The sequence below is a fragment of the Pleurodeles waltl genome, chromosome 11, assembly GCF_031143425.1.
Source record: "Pleurodeles waltl isolate 20211129_DDA chromosome 11, aPleWal1.hap1.20221129, whole genome shotgun sequence".
Lineage (NCBI taxonomy): Eukaryota > Metazoa > Chordata > Amphibia > Caudata > Salamandridae > Pleurodeles > Pleurodeles waltl.
The window spans coordinates 152,765,270-152,786,583 of record NC_090450.1 but is presented as its reverse complement, the minus strand read 5'-3'; the positions used below and the strand labels follow the sequence as shown (position 1 = coordinate 152,786,583).

The 21,314-nt window shown below is 41.6% G+C and overlaps 1 protein-coding gene across 1 annotated transcript in view; it reads left to right on the top strand.

The window, feature by feature from the left end:
* ARHGEF26 (Rho guanine nucleotide exchange factor 26) overlaps positions 1 to 21,314 on the top strand; it is a 380,358-nt gene that overhangs the window by 248,842 nt on the left and 110,202 nt on the right. The window lies entirely within an intron of this gene.

Here is a 21,314-nt window from a genome sequence, read left to right as displayed (position 1 = left end):
CAGAGAAAGATGAGCAGTTGTAAGAATACTACTTGTAAATTTGCTTTGTGAACCACAAAAAATCATAAGCTACACAAAAGCATAAGGTTACCTTCGTGAATCAGGCCCAAAATGTATTTACAGATAGTGAACTGTATTTTCAGTATTGTACCACAGCAGCAGCACACTAATGTTGCTGCAATTAATCTTTGTGACACTCTCCCATATCTCATATGTGAGTTCCTTTTTTGATGTAAAAGAACTTTATTTTATGGATGTTGCATGAAACATAAAAAAACATTTCTCTGTAAAATATCCGTAGTAGACTCTCACGCACCACCCGCATTGAAAATAAATCAAAAGAAAATTGTCTTTACAACAATCTGTTTAGAAATTATTCAAGGGCATCAGGGCAAGACTCTCTGGCTCGATGCCAGGGAGGGTGCCCTGAAAGGCTGGAGCCCAGAGCCAGGTCCCACTTTGCCCCTGCCTTAAAACTTCCTTGGGTAGCCTACCAAGGTGGGAGGGCTATTTGAATGGATTTCACTTGGATGCTATAATGCCTATCCCCAGGGCCTCAGTTTTTTTCTACATTTAGGCACAGAAAGCGCACTTTGGTCCAGGGGAAAACTTGATTCAAACGAGGTGTGATGTTGTCTATTTAATTGTTTTGTTTTTCATTGAAAAATGAAGTGGGTATGTGTAAAACTCATTTGGTGGCTCCTAAAATACTACTTGCAAAGTTTGTAACTCACATTAGGCATCAAAGAGCAAGATAACAAGAGTCGATTTAGACATGAGGGCAGCTCGTGTTTTCGCTTGCTTTGCTGCAAAATGGAAATGCACACAACTGGCACTTAATCTGTTCGAATGTGCTGTCCCTAATTTTTGTAGAATTATAAAATGTGCGTAAAACCTTTGCGAGCACTGCGTGCAAATGTACGTTGCACGGGTTTGCTTTTGCACGTTATCTACACCAGACAAGCGAGGGCCTGGATGTTTTGTTTTCATATGGAAGGTGATATTGTTAACCCGTACCTCTGGAATTTTACAGACCATCTGTTATTCTTCAGAGGTTGTCATGTTATTATAGCACATTCTGTCTGCGGCCTTGAGTTTTTAAAACAAACACTGTGGATTATCAAAAGTCTTTTCACTTCACAAAACATGAAAATCGCAGTAGCAAGTGACCCTTTCTGTTCAGGTTTATTGATGTGTTGATGCAAATGACTACCGAATGACTAAGTACTGCTTGAGGCACTTACGGATTTCTTACAGTGCATTATAATGGTTTTATCCAATAACAACAGCAACATTAAAAGCAGTATGCTTAGTCATTTGAATTATGTATAGTTTTTCATTTTAACGCTCTCTAAAACTCCTTTAGATACACATAGAAAATAGAAAAATATTAGTTTTTAATTGTACACCTAACACTAATCCAGCAGATTTCACTATGGATGAAACTGTGGGCTTTTGTTAAAGTGCAACACATGTCACTTTTAAAGATCTGCTACAGGCAGCTTTAGCTATGTGCCAAAGCTCATGTTGTCAACATACTCAGATCCACATATTGTGTGCTTTGGGTGAGCCTCCCTGGACATTGGTTTACAAGGGTTAGTCCCCTGCATCCATGGCTTGTTTGAGGTGTCTTTCACATTTTCAAGTAGCCCAGAGGAGTGTTGCACAGTTACACATTTAAAACTAATGATTGGGCAAGTAGTCCACTGTCAGCGTCTAAAATTAAGCGCAAATTGAAACTAGATAACATTGTAACAATGTGGCATTTAAAGGTGCGTTCCCAAAGTAATTCCAACTATGCGTGAAATCGAAAATAGAACTGCACGTGTCTTTTCCTCCTCTCTTTCTTTTGATATAAATAATATACCCTTGTTTCTTTTGTACCTAAATTTAATACCACTCTCCTGCTGACTTTACTTCCTTTTCCAAAATGTTTTTATTTTGCCTGAAAGTATCTTCACACTCTTGGGGATGTTTCACGTACTGTGAGTTTGCAGTTAAATGTGTTTTTGAACCTAAAAATGTTTTCTACACTTCTGCTGATGGTGCACTAAGGTCATGTTACCCCTAGCAGTGTTTTTTGGTCCTACAACTTTTTTCACACTCCTGCTGAATTTGCACCTTAAAGGGATTCTTGCACATAAATGTTGTTTTGCAACAAAATGTGATTTGTAGTCCCCAAGCTTTTCCACTCTCTGCTAATGCTGGACCAAGTATATTATTGCGCCTAAAAGTGATTTCAAACCCAGTATAGATTTTTCATCCAAATGTGAAGTTGCACAAAAGGGAATTATTGCACCTACTGTCAAATTTTGCTCCCTATTTTTTTACTCCCCATTCAAGTGCCCCAACAATACTGTGGATGTTAAGCCTAAAAGTGCCCCGAGTGTCTCAGAAATACTACTGATGTTGAATTATGGGTAATTTTAAGCCTAAAATCTTTTTGCCCCTAAATTTAATTTTGCATGTACAAGCATGTCCTCGTTTTGACTGATGTTATTTCAAGGGTAATTGTGCACCAAAGTTTCCGTTTTTTTTGCTCCAACAAGTGTTTCTACACCTTTTTTGATGCTGTTTTTTTGCTCAAAAGTGTGGAATGTGCTCCTAAGGTGTTGTTGACACCCCTGTTAATGTTACCAAGGAGGTTTTTACACTAAACAGTGACTTTGCACCTAAAAATGATTTTCTTTATAAATGTGATTTGTGTTCCTGAATATTTTTTACATTCATGCTGATTTTGCTTAGAGGTGGTTTTGTATCTCAGTGTGCTGTTGAACAAATGTGATATTATGCTGACACAAGATGCAGGAAGCACCACAAAGAACCCTTTCACCTCTAGCGTATTAAAACTGGACTCAAATGCCATGACCACTGAGCCCCAACAGCAAACTCAAAAAACTATTTCACTGACAAATATTAAAGTCTTGCACATGGCTTTGTTAAGGCAGGCTTACTCTTTATTTACTCAAAACATGCTCCTCTCCTTCCATCTACATCCAATAAACTGGGTTTATGCAAGGCTATATTATAACATTCAGATTCCACTACTGTTGGAAATGGCCCTCTCTGCAAGGTCATCACTAAACTTTTGACTTCCTCCTTTCCTTTTTGCTGAATTCGTTCTTGTTGCCCTTAGAACTCCGTGCACTGTACCACTGCTGACCAGTGCTAAAGTGCTTCTGTTCTTTCCATAAAACCTAGTTACATTGGCCTATCCTCAATTGGTATATTTAATTTACATATAAGTCCCTAGTAAAGTACACTACGTGCCTTTGAATCAAATTCTATTAGTGGACCTGCAGCATTAATTGTGCCACCCACTTGAGAAGCTCCTTAAACATGTCTCAGGCCTGTCATTGCAGTCTGTGTGTGCAGTTTTAAACTGTCATGTCAACCTGCCAAAGTAATCGTTTTGCCAGGCACATACCTCCCTTTTAAATACAAATAAATCATGTCTAAGGTAGGGCCTAGACAGCCCCAAGTGGCACGGTACAGTGTATTTGAAAAGGTGGACATGTACTTTTGAAAGGCTGCCCTTTGGCCTGGTAGTGAGAAGGATTGGATCTGAATCTCTCAAACCCAGAACCTACAGTGACTCCAAGGGCTAGTTGGCTTGCCTCCTGATCTGAAATCTCAGGGACGTAATAGACTTTCAACCACCTGCTCCTACACCTGGACTCTGTGAGTCTGTCCTGCCAAGTGGTGCCACCCAATCCTGGACCCTTGAAAGTGGGCCTATGGTGCTTGCTCCAGCAGAACTGATGCATCCTCTGCTGCAGGGGCAGAAACAACACAATCGATGCATCGCCGCTGTTATGTGCAGAAAATAGACACATCACCTCTACTCCACGGGTCAGAACTTGCAGAACCAGACTCGCAATGCTGCTGTACCTTGCATCTTAAAACCAGTGCATTGCCTTAACAACCAACACTGCAGCCTTTTTCTTGTCACGAGGCTCTTGCATTCCTGCTGACCGCAGCTTCAACACTGATGCAACCCTGTAATGCTGCCTCTACGCTCATCGGAACTGATGCATCTCCTCAACTGCCCAATGCATACTCAACACCGCTCTTCACATTGCAAACCCTGGCACCTGGGTCCTCGACATCGACACATCAGGAACTTGTACCTCAGCCTTACCACATCTCAGAACTGATGCATTGCTGGTGTTGTGTGGAGAAAATCAACGCATCTACTCTACTTCGTGGTTCAGAACCAACGCATCTCTCCATACCCCAGATTTAAGGTACTTTGGTTCAGCAGGCCCAACTGACTCCCTGTAACCAGCCTAAGCACCATCACAGTCATCCTCAACTTTTGACTTTGTCCAGTCTGGGGCAACCTTATACTCAAAGTAGGTTCTTTTGGCTTCTAAGCATTGTTTTACAGCTCGTTTATTAAAAAAATCATAACTCAAGTTCTACTTATTGGATCTTTGTAGTTTTGGTCTTGTTTTATTTAATAAATAAAGCTCTACTATTCCAACCTGGTGTGGGATCCTTTTTGTGTGGTGTTTTCACTAAGTTATTGTCTGATGTGTTGCACAAATACTTTGCACATTGCCATCATGTTAAGCCAGACTGTTCTGTGCGAAGCTGCCAGAGGGTGAGCACAGGTTAATTTGGGGATTACTAGTCCCTCACACTGACTAGGATTGAGATTACTGCTTGGCCAGGTTTCCCACCCCAGTCAACCAGGAACCCAATTTCTAACATCAACTACCTAAATAGGATTGGGACATTAACACTGATACAACACCTACCATGCACACTGAGAGCAACCCCTCTAGCATGCCTTGCTCTAATCTGCCATCTCATTTACTCTACACACAGCTCTGTGGAATGAAACCAGAAAGCTTAATGCCAGCTTATATCACAGTATTTGGAACTGTAACCTGGAACAAAGATCTAGGGACAGAAACCAAAGTGCTGCAATGACCAAACTCACAACCCTCTGATAGCTACAACAGCTGCTACATTCAGCCTTCCACTGCCTACCCACCACTCGGTCTAGTCTGCCTTAAATGAAAACAGCAGGAGTCAAACTCATGACTCACAGAAGGACTCAACCACCCATATGCATGATTTACATGAGAGTTGGCTTCTCACCTCATAATTCATCACAGCCACTCACTACTGAGCAGAGCACAAATTTCTTATGCCTTCCCTAAGGATAACAGTTTCTCAAAAAATGAATGCTAGATCATTCACATTAAATTATACAGAACCTGTAAACCACACTCCCCAGCTCTCTCTCTCTCTCTCTCTCTCTCTCTCTCAACCAGTCTTAGTCTAGGGACTGCACTCCTGATCACCATTCCATAATACACCTATCTCAGAAAAGTCCAATATATACATCAACCATGGGTCACTTTCAAGAACCTGTAACAAACTCCACATACCCAAGTACTCCATGTGTTCAGAATCTACAACACATCTGATTCTCAGACTCTCCAGAACAAGACATGCTAAACTCAGTCCATTTGCTTATCAGCATTATTAATGAGCTACCATTTTGGATGACATATGCTGTGACAGTCCTAGGACATTATGTTTTGGTCCTGTTTGTTCTGTACTAATTCTGTGTGGTTGGTCCCCTTTGGATAGAAAGGAGATGGTCTACAATATGCTTTTTCTGTTTGAAATATTTCCTAAAAAGGGAATTCTTTAGCTGTGTTTTCAGGATACAGGAATTAGGATTCTGATTGCTTGTTTTATATTGACCCATAGGCGATCTCCTTTAGTTGTTATCCACCTTCCATTATGTCTTGTCTAACACACCTACTGTTTGTGATTTGTTGAAGATTTGCTGGATCATCAGTTCCTTGTTGAGAGCCGCCACATCATAGAAGGCCATCTCCAGATGCAGTTTACTTTTAAAATGAGTCACTAGATATCAGGAGAAAATAAATCCATAAAAAAGCATCTATTGTAAATCTATAAAGGTGAAGTCTTGTTAGCACACCATGTAATTTTTAGTGCTTTTGTTAATGCCACTTTAGTCTGAGGAGAGCAGCTGCATTGCAGGGCATTGACAGTCTGAACGTCAGTTCAGATGTGAAATGTCTTGTTATGTTGTGAATGTAGGCTCAAGGAGTCACATGGTACTTTTATGTGTGTCAAACCCTGTTAGAAATTGTGTGTCTAGTAGGCAGAGGTAGGCACCCTGTCCAGGTAGGAACCACAATCCTAGTCAGGGTAAGTCACAACACAACCTAAATTATCCTGTACTAATCCTCTGGTAGCTTGGCATAGGGCAGGCAGCTTAACTTAGAAGGCAATGTGTAAAATATATTGTGCAGTAACTTACAGAACACCATAAAAAGCCTCCACAACAGATTAAAAAATAGATTATGACTCCACAAATAAAATAAACCAGAATGACAAATATCGAATGAGTAGAATTTGAAATATAAAGTTTCAAAGAATAAATGTCAAATTAAATTTAGGGGCATAGTTAGGAGCCCCTAGTGGCATTCTAATAGCACATTAGCGTCTTTTTTGTACGCTAATGTGGCGTTAAAAGACCAAAACTACTGTGCCATATTTACAAATTTGTGCAATGCATGCATTGCGCCACTTTGTAACCCTTTGCACTACATTATGCCTGCCCCAGGCATAATGTATGCAAAGGGGGCATTCTCCCATTAGGGGGGCAAAAAAATAGCACAAAGAAATCTAAGAGATTTCTTTTGGCATTTTGTTTGGCACTTTTAATGCCTACTATGAGCAGGCGTTAAAAGGAGGCTTCCATTCGTTACAGTAGGCCCTGAGTGCTTTGCAGGATTAGCGTCAACATTTTTGATGGCAATCCTGCAAAGCAACGGACTAGCATCAAAAATTCAGATGCTAGTCCCCTAACTACCACCATGGTGTGCTGTATTTTAAATGCAGCATACACATGGTGGCGTTAGGGGGCGATAAGGGGCTCAAGAAAAGTGGGGCTGCACTGTGTGCAGCCCCACTTTTCTTAAATATGCCCCTTAGAATCAAATAGCACTCTTAGGGGTTACTTAACGTCACACAGGATCGGGGCAAAGCCGAAGTTCAGGCTGACCACGATGGAGCTCATGCCGGTTACAGAACCCATGGGGGCCTCTGCGAACAAAGTACATTTCCTGGTCACAACAGGGAGATGCGTGGTGAGAAGAGTTGATCTGTCCCACGCAGTGAAGGCGATGCCTCCGTCAGAAAAACAAGTGCTGGAGTCGAGGTGCATTGGTTCTGAAGTGTGATGCGCCGGGTTTTCCCATGCAGTCAAGGAACGTGTCATTCTCTGTAGAATGCTGCGGCAGCAAAGCGCAGTTCCAATGCGTAGGCTCTCAAGGCAATGTGGCAGTCCTGAGAGTGATGCACCAATTCTACTCTCGCAACCGGGTCGATGTGCCAGTTCTGCTACATACAGACAGGAGATGCAGGAATACGAGTAATGCAAGCCTCTAGGTCCACTTCCAATAAACCAGGCACAGGAGCATGGGTAGAAACTTTGATGTCCCTCAGCCGCAAGCAACAGGAGGCAAGCCAAAAAGCCCTTAGAGATCACTTGTGGTCCAAGGAAGAGTCCAACTCTTCCTCAACAGGGTCAGAGAGCAGCAGGCAGCAGGGCAGCACAGCAGAAAAGCAGTTTTTCCAGGTCAGCAGTCCAGCAGAATGACAGTCCTTGTTGCAGCACAGCAGTTCTTCTGACAGAGTCTAGTTGTAGGTCCAGAGGTGTCTGATTTGGTGGGCTTAGAGACCTAGTACGTATACCTAGCTGTGCCTTCAAAGTGGGGCAGACATCTAGGAAGGATCTTTGAAGTGCACAGAGGCCCTTCCTTCCCAGCCCCGCCTCCAGACTATCAATTGGGGATAATCAGACCTTTGTATGTGGACAGGCACTCCCTATTCAGGTGTAAGTGTCAACTCTCATCCTCCCTTCCTGCCCAGGAAGAGCCATCAGAATACAGTTGAATGCAGATTAGTGCTCAGACACACCTAACCTTCCTGTGTTTGTGGCAGTCTAGAGTAAATGCACAAAGTGTAGCTGTCACTCACCCCAGAGGTGTATTGGAGACAGACTGCAAGGCACACAGAGGGTCATTCTGACCCTGGCGGCCGGTGGCCGCCAGGGCCACCGACCACGGGAGCACCGCCAACAGGCTGGCGGTGCTCTAACGAGCATTCTGACCGCGGCGGTTCAGCCGCGGTCAGAAGCGGAAAGTCAGCGGTCTCCCGCCGACTTTCCGCTGCTCGTGTGAATCCTCCATGGCTGCGGAGCGTGCTCCGCAGCCATGAGGATTCTGACCCCCCCTGCCGCCATCCTGTTCATGGCGGGAAAGCCGCCATGAACAGGATGGCGGTAGGGGGGGTCGCGGGGCCCCTGGGGGCCCCTGCCGTGCCCATGCCAATGGCATGGGCACGGCAGGGGCCCCCGTAAGAGGGCCCCGCAAAGTATTTCAGTGTCTGCCTTGCAGACACTGAAATACGCGACGGGTGCCACTGCACCCGTCGCACCTTCCCACTCCGCCGGCTCGATTACGAGCTGGCATCCTCGTGGGAAGGTCGTTTTCCCCTGGGCTGGCGGGCGGTTTTTCAGCAACCGCCCGCCAGCCCAGGGGAAAACTTGTAATACCCACCGCGGTCTTTTGACCGCGGCGCGGTATTTCGGATGGGGGAATTCTGGCGGGCGGCCTCCGCCGCCCGCCAACATTGGAATGACCCCCACAGTGTCTTAAAAGAAGATAAATGTTCACTTTATAAAAGTGGTATTTCTAAAAGAGTAATGTTAAGTATGACTTTACCAGTAAAGAGGATTTATCATTACCATTCCAATGATATGAAACATGATGCATCTACTCCTTTCTGATTAGGAATTACATCTCAAAGGTGTATTAACGAATTCCTAATGCTGGCCTTTGAGAGGAGTAGGCCTCACAGTAGTGAAAAATGACTTTAGGAGTTTTTCACTACCAGGACATGCAACACATGTCCTACCTTTCACTTATATAGCGCCCTGCCCTATGGGCTATCTAGGACCTACCTTAGGGGAGACTTCTATATAATAAATGGGGAGTTTAAGGTTTGGCAAGGGGTTTTAAATGTCTAGTTGAAGTCATAGTAGTGCAATGGCAGGCCTGAGACAGGTTTGAAAGGATACTAGTGTGGGTGAAACAATCAGTGCTACAGATCCACTAGTAGCATTAAATCTATGGGCCCTGGGCATATGGTATGCCACTTTATAAGAATCCTAAAGTTAAAGTACATATGTCAGTTGTGTAGGAGCCAATATTAACATGTTTAGGGGAGAAAGCACAAGTACTTGAGCACTGGTCCATCTATGCAATCGCTCTATCAATCTAATCACTACAGTATACATTCACAACTTTTTAACCATGTAGTAACCCTTGTATATAACCTCTCAGCCATCAATCAATTTATCCAGGCATCTAACCAAAATGGACATGTTTCTGCGTGTACCCATGTTTGGAGTCTGTGTAAATTTACATTTGGTTGTTGTTTGTGTGCAAGTTGGTCTTTTTTTAAATATATTTTCAGACTCTGCATCTAAACATACAACACAAAATACATTGACTTCAGCAAAGAACACATAGACCTAATACAAGGTAGACCTATCTTTTTTTGCTCAAGTATGTTACCTCTTATGTTAGGTATGCAAATTCGTTGTGAAAATTAATTAGGATTTGTTTATGGCTACACACAAAATATTGACAAAATACTGACAAGCCAATAATGAAACAGAGAGGTTCATGTGTAGAATGAGCGAGTTACCAAGAATATCGAATGATAAAAAACGTGACTGTGAGATCTGAGACAGCTTTATTACGATTTCAGCTGTTCTGTTAGGTCAGGGCCCAAGCTATGATTTGTGAACTTGAAAATATTCACCTCTGAGTTACAGGACTATCTGGAATTGTTCACCTGTTAATGTCAAACAATAAAAGCTGATACCCTGCTCAGGTCAGGCTAGTTACTTTGCTCTTTATTGTATTGCTGCTTAGGTGGATAACACTAATTATTGATCCATTTGCACTGATCCAATGTAAATATGTAAATCGTTTCCAGTATGTCTCATTAGATATTTATGTACACTTAGATGAGAAGTGTGAAGACATGCTTGAAGTCTTGAATGAAAGGTGGAAGACTGACTGATATGTTCAGTCCATAGATACTTGAATGACCAAAAGCACGAGGAGCATCTGGATGGGTTTCATACAATGAGTAGATATAGTGGGGAGATTGGGTTATAGCGTTCCAGGAGCTAGAGAAAAGTAGGAGCCCTATATTTCTTTGAATCCTATTATCAACATTTTGTAGGAATTTGGGGTTGTAAGTCAGCCTATATGGTGTTCTTGGAATACGGTGTATTTGTCTAGAGATCTTAAATAGAGTTCATGAGGCACAGTTAATAGTTTATTAAGGTAAACGTAGTAGTGTTCTCTACCGACATGGAAATATTTATTTGGATGGCATGAGAATGAAAACGAACTGATGTAATCTTTCAAAATAGCTAAACAATTTCTGATGTTTGTGAGGGAAATGCATAGGAGGTCATCTTAACCCATTCGAGAAGACGCCTTCACATTGGAGAGTCCTCGTGAGACATGAATTGATCTCCTGTAGGGGTGATGCGAGGTGCAGGTTTGTCAGTGTGTCAAAGAGAGCATTTATCATCAAACCCCATGCTTAAAACAGTGTTGTGTTTCCACTGAACAAATCAGAGTAGCACTGAGCCGCTTTGTGATGGCCCATCAGGGATGCAAGGGGTCATCCGTTATGTATTTTTTTCTCGCACGTCCTGGCTGATAGTAGGTGTCAAAGTGGTGAAAATGGGATGGAGGGTTCCAAATAACTCTTAATGTCCCTCTTCCCATTTCGGACAGGGGATCAGGCTGTGGATATTTTTACACTTTTAGGAGGTCCATGCTGCCACTATCATGTTGGCAATCATGTATTTGATTGCATTTTAAAAGGCAAAACTGAAAAATAACGGCAGTGTTTCAGTTGCTAAATATGTTCAGTGCTACCAATTTTATAGAACTATTATAAGAAAATATGTATATATTTCTTGGGGCACCTGGTGATATGTTTTACACAAGGTGGCATGGCATTAAAATGTTTGAAGACCAGTGTTCTATACACATATATCTTTTGGTGTTAATAGGAAATATAACTTTATATATAAAGGGGTCATTATTTTTACAATTGTATGGCTCCTTATCCTCAAAACAATGTTGAAGTCAGGTTAATTCAAGCGTAACAAAATAATCTAAATGTGTGCAATCGCACAAAAAGCGCTTGCAAACAAATAAGCGAAAAGCTCAATCCCTAAACGCCAAACCTATTGACTTTGCCAATGCTGGTTTATTTCTATAAGCAGGTTGCTAATGCATCAAGGAGCAAACTAAACAGTTGTATTATCGTTGCTATCGTGTGTGTTTTTTTGTGTGTGTGCGTATACATTTGTTTAAAATAATGCCACCTAAAAATGCATATATTGGAAAAGTGCAGCTTTATTCTCTGGTGAATACTGTACCTGAGAGATCCAGGAAAACCCACCAACACTCAAACCCTCTAGCTGAAGGCCGGAGTTTATCTCCTGTGCCACGCTTCCCCTCCCTTTCATCACGAGTATTTCGGAAGTATACATCTGCCTGTATTCAGAATTGTGCCAAATGCTCTTTAGCACCATTATTCAAGGAAAATGAGCTCCATTGTGCATCAATCAGTTTCATGACTAAGATATGAACTTTAGGGTCAGTGTGTCTGAATTCTCAACAGCTTTTTCGCATCCTTTTTAGTTCTGATTTTACCGCATTAGCGCAGATTAGCGTCAAAAAGTATAAATACGGGCCTTAGTCTCACTCTTGCAGGTTTTCCTTTCAGCCCAATTTTTTATTTTTTAGATTGTTTTTCTACCTTCCCCTTTTTTGCCGTTTTCTGTCTTTCTGTCTCCTGGTCTGGATCTAAATCAAATAGCAATCAGTAAGTACTGGTCCAAAATAAGTGCTGGTGCTCACCACCTGCAACTACCGGCACAAATTAAGTACTGCATGCAGCCTCCATTTTCTAACATAAGGAAACAGTGTGTGTATATTAAAAGGGGCTTATTAATAATGCTGTGGTGTGTTCACTCACAGGAACTTGTGCTCATCGTAATGTCTCAAATTTGACAGCACAGCTGTCAAACAACCCTATTGACTCCAGTATCCCTAGGCTGAACTTTGGGTCTGCCCCTTTCAATCACAGGTTATTTTGACAAGTCTCTGTCAGCCATTAGAATGAAACATTGTCAAACGCATTTTGGCTCAGCCCCAGAGGAGTAATTCTTTCTCACTGAATGCTATTGGCTGTTAGGGTGTATCTTCCTATCTCCAATGGAGTGCTTGTTTTGAACTGCATTTGAGAGTATATATTACAACTGCAGGTTTCAAGTCTACTGTTCCAAGCGCAAGCTTCTCCTTCCAGATTACCTTTTTCTGTTGGCTCTACTTGGTCCCTCTAGCCCCTCCTTCTTTCCACTGCATGTCTAGCTTTTTGTGTCTCCCTCCAGCGCCATCCATTATTCCCTCTGTGTCACTACTCTTTCCCTGTGATGTTCCTCCCAACATACTGTTCTCAAATGTTTCATCAGGGGCTGCTGGGATTGACTATTAGGTGAGCATGTCTGTTTCACTCACTCAGTAGCTAAAATTTTGCTCTGCTTTTAGTATGCGTGGTGGGGTTCCACATCGACTGAGCCCCAGTGCCCTTCCGTATAGGATTTGGTGCAAATATTTGCGCTCTCCCCATTGTATTGTCACTAACACCCATGTGATGCCTTGCACTTTGTTATATTTGTAGGTTCTAGTGTAAATGTCGTACAAGTTGCACCACTGGTCATATGGACCTTTGATTATTGAGTGAAAGTGTTTGAACGGAGCTAGCACCAACACCACATTTCAAGTACAGTGAAACAAATATGGCTTGACTGGAACAGCAGAGAGGATAGTGTCCAAACCGTGAAGGTTAGCAAATTAGTCAAAGTTCCAAGTTAGTCAAATCAGTAAATGAGTTAATCAAGTAGGCATGTATATCAGTTCACTCATGCAATCTGAATGTTTTTATATTATAAAAAAATCACAATATAATCAGATACAGATTACTGAACAGAAAATACATTGAATCCATAAATACACTTCCCTAAGATAAACAAGGCATCAAGAGTGGTAAGAGAAATTTAAAGCGGAAGGGGTCAGCATCCATTGAACCAAAGTAAGGCTCAAAGGAAATAGGTAAGGTGTTCAAGAGAGAAACTCAAGAACCAAGTTTCAGGATATCTCTCAGTGAAGTCAGGGGAGGATCTGCTAAACTATTCTAAGAGATGCACAACTAACAATCAAGCAGAAGTCTCCAGAAGCTTTGTCCCTCCAACACTCTCTTGCTGGGCCAATTAGAACACACCTTCTTCTGGGATCACGTAGACTCCCTAGGTTCCTATATCCAAACAAAAAAGCATACAGCAGCATGACCTTGGAAAGTATCTGTAGTCCTGCTCACCTTGTACAGGAGTCTCCCTCGCTTCCCCTCACACAGCACAACCCACGGCAAGACTCTAATTAACCTTTTCTAATCTAACAGTTTCTCAACCCAAACAAATGGCACGTCTAACTAACAGAGGTAAAAAGTCACTTGTGAGGGAAAAGAAACTGTGAGACATTTTGAAAAGAACATCACATTCAGAATATGGACAAATACTTTTAAATGACTTTGGTCAACTCAGGGCGTACTCCCATTAAGACCCATGTTCAAATGACATTTAATTAATGTTCATACATCATAAACAAACGGTTAGATCAAGAAAATATTAAGGTGGCATCTTAAGATACATATATTTGCCACACACTAACACACACATTAATATGTAACAGCATCCTGATGAGCATATGATTTGTAATATTATGGAGAATTGTGTGGCTCCACTTGTACTTGAAGCTTGAACGTTTTCGTACAGAGTGGACTACAGTAACGTTGGTGTGCTCTAGTGCCAAAACCATCCCGCCCATACAAGACTTCACGGCCTTCAAAGATTAATTTACCTGGAAGGCAGTGATTGTCAGAGCTGTGCCCTTGCTCCGAGCTGTGCCATTCTATGCTGCTCCAGGAAACCTTTTTGAAGTAAAGTGTTGCATTATTCAGGAGTGCATTTGTTAAGGTTCTATTTAGCAATTCGTTTTTAAAACGGTATTAAAATGTCACCACTGATTGCTTCTTAACTGCAGGTAAACCTATTTCCACAGGATGATTTTTGTAAAAAAAAAAACAAAAAAAGACAGTATTTTGCACAATAAAGGCTGCTTATGCCACATTGATTTATGTGGCAGATGTTCTGGTGTCTGTGCTGGTCTCATCGTGACACATGTTGTTAAGTTGTGTCATTGTAACTGATTGGATGGTCTGCTGAACCCAAAGACCCACGTTAGATTGTGCTGCTCTCAAACAATCAACAAAGCGATTCAGTACTCTCAGGTGTCCAAGTCTGTACTCACATGCACCATACAGCAGCCATCACTTTAGTTGGGCAACTACTGCTTGGCATTTGTGTCTAGGAACTTCAAAACAACATGCAAAATATTGCTTTTCTATTCCATATCTTTCACAATGAGGATTCATTTTGTTTTTCCCCACAAAGGCTACCTCATATTCACTCTGGATTTTGTTTAATGTGCATGCTCCAAACTGCACTAAACTCTTCACTTCCCATCAGTTTACTATCAAGAAGAATATTGGACTTGTGAGAGCTTTTTAGAGTGCCCATGTGTTCACCACCTTCCTCTTCTTCCAGCTCCACACCCCAAAGTCTATTGGTCTGTGTTCTCTTCATCTGCCTAAGATCTGGGAATATTGCCTGGCCACGTCTCCTCTCAAGCTTTCTTGCCTGTTGCCTGTCACTGGGCTGTCTGCAGGTCCATCACAATTGGTACCACTGCCTGACTCTCAAGTCAGTGGTACAGTAAAAATGTCAAGGGAGCTAGTGCAAGCAAGGTAGGTAAATTCTTCCTCTTCCCAGTCTGGAGAGTTTAGGACCACCACAGCTGAGCTGGAGTGGCCCCTGCATTCCCTATGACCCGGTGCCTTTACTTCTGCTGCACCAAGGAGATTAACATCTCTGTCTCTATGAGACTGATCTGTTTACTATACAAAGGTACCACAAAGCCAGTAAGCCTGAGATAATATTGTGAACAGCAAGTGTTAAAGGCAATAGGGTTTCAAATGTAGATTCTTAGGCCCATATTTGTACTTTTGTAGCACCGCAAGTATAAATGTGGGCCTTATTGTATTTGTGCTACAGCTTGTAGGCAGGTATTTTGTTACATGGAATCTCACAGACTTATATAGTAGGTCATTGTTTTGGTGACCCACTCGAACAAACTATGAGGATGGTAGATACGGATCACTATAATCCTTATTAATCTTGCTTGGGGGGATTTTATATTGTTTCAACATCTAGAATGTTAGTGCATGTTTGTAATTGTATTGCAGTACGCTGATGCCCAACAGAGCATGGCTATGGTGACAACTCACTGATAAAGGTTATAGATCTTATTATTATGTAAAGTTATGTTAAAAGCAGTATGCCTGAAATATTTGTTCTGTTAAGCATATGTTAAGGTCAATAGGAATTTAAGGGTGGACTGTTATCACTCTGTATTAAAGCCTACAGATAGATATTTTGTTACATGTAATCACACAGGGTACCTTTTGTAGGAAATACTCCTTTTCTTCATGGTCACCTCTGATTGTTCACCTTTTCCTGGACCCTAGATTTTACTGGCTTTAGAACACTGTGTACTTTATCCCTGCTAGCCAGTAGTAAAGTTCCTGTGCTCCCTTTTTAAACATGGTTGTATTGGCATAATTCTAATTGACTATACTATAAGTACTAGTATATGGTACAAAGTGCATCCAGGGCCTGGAAGTTAAATGCCACGAGTGGACTGCAGCACCTACTGTGTCACCCACAGTAGCAGTGCAAAATAGGTTCAGGGTTATTGTTGTAGGCTGTCTGTACCAGTGTATAAACTGCAAGTTAACATGTCACAATAAACACTATTGACAGGTAAAAAGCTCCCTTTTAAATATTGATGTCACCCCTAAGTACGACTTGTAACTCACAAGGCCGGGTGTGTGTATAAATGTAATGTTAATATATTTAAAGTGACTAACACCCTAAAGCTATTTTCACTGTGACAGGCCTAGTTTCCTATATAGAAAACCAGACTAAATATCAGAATACTATTGCTGTATCTTCGGAATGGGACAAGCTACAAAACAAATTAAACAACTATTTTAAAAGTTACAAAAAATCCATTTCACTGGTGAAGTCACATTTTTACAAATATATTAGGGGAAGTACCTTTTAGAAAATTACCTTTTCCCTGCCTAAAGTACTGGTTTCAAATTTGCATTGGCTCTCCAGCTTCTCCTAGCCAGCAATTAGCTCTGAATGGGAGTGAATTGCCTTTGAGGACTAAACAAAAGTCTGATCTGGCTGGGCAGAGATGACTCCTTTAAATCCCGAAGAATATGCCCTGTGGGGCCTGTGTGCATCCGTTTTGACACTACAGTGTCAAGCCCTCCATGCCAGCTTCTGGATTCATATATAATGCTCGAGGCACACTTAAAAGGGAAGAGAACAAGATGCCAAAATAATTATTGTGGATTAATTGTCTAAATGCAGAAGCGGTCTGATTTTGTCCTATCGGATTTTTGTTTCTGTGTTTACACTTAACGTTTGGGACAAGCTTGAAAGGGGAGAGAACAGGATGTTAAGACTATTCTTATGGATCCACTGTCTGGTTGCTGAAGGACTCTGCTTCTTCCTCCCAGACTTCAGTCGCTTGCTTTATTGCGGGAATAGTAGCTGCCTTAAACTGGATTTAGAGTTAGATGTGGGTGGACACTAGTATTACCAAAGTACACACTCCCCACACCTCCAGCCCTCAGAGTCCACGTTTAGTGTGGCATAGATGTTTACCATCTTTAGCATACCTAAGGTGGGTAGGATTGGCCCCAGGAACTTTTACCCCATTGATTGAGACATGCCCAGTTGCCCTTCCCACCCGCTATCTAGTGCAAGGCATAAAGTTGGCAACTGTAGGCACCCATTTAAGAACATTACCTGAACCTGCAGAAGATCACGAGAGGACCGGACCTGTCTGTGACCTGAGACGAACCCTGAAGGACTTGACCTGCTCCCTTTTATACCCAGGCAAAAAAGTGGACTCCAAGGTTCATAAGACTGATCTCCTGTTCAAGCTATAGGAATACAATAAGCTCCAAGAGGCCTTTTTCTGGAAGTTGCAGCTGGACCTTAATTGGACCCTGTTGTTGGCCTATTCCTGACACCATGTGCATCTCTAAGTGCCTCCAGTGTGGCCATGAGTGGCTTTAGAAGTGTACGTTTTGGGGGATTGGCACTTATAAAACTAAGGACCCGATTTATAAATGGCCAGAGGGCTCATTGTTCCACCAAGGGGGACGCCAAGCATGCATTCGTTTCTAATGCGTTGACAGGAACCACCATCATGGCGGTTCCTGCCAATGCATTTTGCTGTTTGGTGCAGGGCTGCGTCATGCTGACACAGCCCTGCAACAAACTGTTTTCTTTTTTTGTTTTCAAAAAGAAAATAGCAAAAATGGATCTCCCTTGTAGAGGGAAGCATTATTACCTCCCTCACCACTGAGGTTTCCTGTTGACAGGCAGTAACAAAATGGGAAATATGTAGCCATTTCTCCAATGGCCATTACTCCGTCAGGCTATGCCACTGATGGAATGTCACAGACGCAGCAAACTTAACATCCACCTGCATTAAAGTCAGGTGGCAGGACCTTTATTTTTATGTATTCACCATTACCATATGTTTAGTTTTGTTATTGCAAGCAGATACCCAATAAGTTATCTTGCATATATTTCAGTTACAACTGATTATAACTGATAAAACACCACCAAAAGGAAAACCTATGTTTCAGTAAATATCACAAAACAGTGGATTATTGGGACCTCTGGTGTCAACCAGTATGAATGCAGTCACTGCCTTCACTTTTGTGTGAGGAATGCTGCCACTGTGATCGACTTGGGGCATGCTAAACTACTGTTGAGCTAAGTTAATCTGCCCTTGTGGACATCTGTAAGGTCCCTGGAGCCTTAAGACCTACTTCCACTACTATTTTGGGAGCGTGGCTAAAATCATATGGCTTCACCTCACTGCTCACTACATGTTGCTGGGTAGTGGCCAGCAGGTTGGCAGTAGAACACTAAGCAGTGTTTCTGTCTAGGGCTAGGACTGCCTTCTTTATTCCATCCTCCTTCACTGAGATCATGACAGCTTTTCTTAGAACTAAGGATACAGGATTTAGGCTACAGAGAATGCTGTTCATATAGATGCCTCTGCAATCAATGTCATCCCATAAAACATTACACCGAACAACCCTTAGATTTGCATTGTGCATTTAATAACAGCGTGTGCCAATATACCTGTATCCCTACATACAGAAGGATCAGAGCCCTATCATGAAAGTGTTCAGTGTCCATGTACCATGCAAAGAGGTCCATGAACTGGTTCTGGTAAAATTGTGCTGCTTTCGCTGCATATATTATCCAAGAAAATGTATGAGTTAGTGTAGACAGTACAACTAGTAGTATCCTACTATGTGCTTCAGATGGTACAGTTCCACGAAAAGCGGTGCATGGATCCATTCTGAGCCTGCACAGTGACATAGATTCTGCCCCAGGATCATAAGGTTCAACTTTAATTCCTATTGTCTCCATATCAAAAGACACTTTAAACATATGGTGCTAAAACAGCATTTGCACTTGACAACGTTACCTATACAAAACACTATTGCAGCATTTGATGAAAACATATTGAGTTGCACTCTTTATGTATCCCAAGATCTAAAATACAGAAAAGCAGTGCACACTGCACAAAACACAAAGACAAAGTGTGCTGTGCAACCATAACCAATGCCAGGCAAGAACACAGTCCCTGTGCTGCATTGAAGAATAAAAAAAGATCTAGCCACATGCTTGGTAAAAATCAATGCGTAGAGGTCCTAAGAAAAAATACAAACTTCCATAGACCAGCACTGTAAAATAAACTTCATTCCCATTGTAAACTGCGCATGCAATGAGTGTGTGTGTGTATTTTTTGAAAATCCTAAGTAGAAACTCTTCCTTCGGCAAATCATTGACGTTTGTTGAAGGACAGAGCAGCAGAAAGGTTTACTAAATGCCCACCATTATTCTTTTATCTTTAACAATCAAATCTTAACGGGGTTAAATTTGATGTAATGGCGAAAAAAAATTGAGAACTGGGAAATTGGGCAGGCAGTTGAGAGAAATTATAAAAAGTTACTGGAAAGAGCAAACTCAATAAAAGGGTTCAAAGATGGAAGTTAGGGGCAGTAAGTAATGTAGTAATAAGTGGCAACTGGAATGAATAAGGGAAGGAAATCAAAGCAAATTCTTTATAACTACTGGAAACACACCATCCCTAGGTTTATGTATTGAGCAAAACAAGGATAAACCTTGATAAACACCGATATTTATAATTTTTGAACTCATTAGAAAAGACTGAAAAAACCTTCAGAATTCACAATAGAAACTAACAAACAGGAACGCCTGCATATGTTGTTGAGTTTGTGTGTGTTTTATTGTCATTCTGTCAGTAGGTGGATGCAAGAATGAGTCAATGGATAGATGGATGAATGAGAGCAAAGATGAGTGACAATGTGCATATATGATGACTTATTAAGATCCTAAACCCAAGAATGACTTTCATTCTTCAGCCAGAACTATTGGCATTGCCGATGCTTGTTGTTCCGTAGGACCAGTATGGGAGTTCCCCACAACAATAACACTATTTTTTAAGTCACATATCTCTTTGTTCCTTTATTTATTTTGGTTTCTGTGGTGCGCTACATACAAGATTATGGCATTTTAATGAAGGGACAGTCATAGTTAATGGTGTAAAAAGGCACAGTGTAGAGTTGGAGTACTGGTGGTACAACGAGCTCTATATATGTGGCTCCCTCATGGAGGTGTTAGCTGTTTTACTCGTAATGCTTTAAGCAAAACTAACTGAAGGCACTACACTTGACAGTGTTCACTAGGTAGTGCAGTGAATTCTCACGGCAGACAGGGTGGAAAGAAAATGATCATGCATTAGTAATACAAACAGGTGTGGCTCTATGTCATGCAAACACAAGCATGCACAAATGCATACTTGTCCATACCTGTGCTTTCATGTGTTAGCGTATTAAACCTAGACCTGGTGGCTTTGCCAATGCTTCTTTTTAACAAGTATATGTGATGGTGTCTTGATCCTGTGCAGAGAAGTTACTACAGTGGATTTAAGTGTATTCAGGAAATTAGTTACAGGAAGGATCTTTATGCTTTTGCAGATGAACTTCGTGTACTTCCCTCATAATTGGGAAATAACACAACAGCGAGGTGAAAATAATGTTTTTTAAGCAACAAACAATCTTGGATAAATATTTCCTTACATCAGTACATACATGGGGCAGATTTATGAAAGTGGTGCTGCCCATAGTGCCCCCCCTTAGTGCCCCCCTAACGCCACCATGAGTGCCATATTTATTGTACAGCGCAAAATGGCGGTAATTAGGGAACTAGCATCATATTTGTTTACGCTAGTTCAGCGCTTTGCAGGATTAGCATAAAAAATGTTCATGCTGATCCAGCAAAGCACCCAGAGGCCCATTCAAACCAATGGGAGCCTCCTTTTAACACCTGCTCTGAGCAGGCATTAAAAATGCCAGAAAAATGACTCAAAGAAATCTCTTAAATTTCTTTGCGCCATTTTTTCAGCCCCAATAACGCCGGAACGCCCCCCTGGTATACATAATGCCAGGTGCATGCTAAATGTGGAGCAGGGGATCACAAAGTGGCTCAATGCAAGCATTGCAAAACTTTGTAAGTATATGCATGCCGTTTTTGGCCATCTAATGCCACATTAGCGTAGAAAAATGACATTAATGTGTCGTTAGATGGCGCTAGGCCCTCTTAAATCTGGGCCTCAGATTGCTAGCTCTGAAAAAAACAGAGATCTCAGGATAATGACACGCTCAATAGTATAATTAGAACATAGATTATCACGTTTACAGAAACTATGAATGTGAGTCAATGCCTCAAACAATTCATTACAATATAAGATTACTTTCAAAACTGAGTGCTGCTATTCTTTGAAATAAAAATGCTTTTTAAACATATTAATTAGACTCACAAACGTTGTACTTTAGAAGGTTAATGTTGT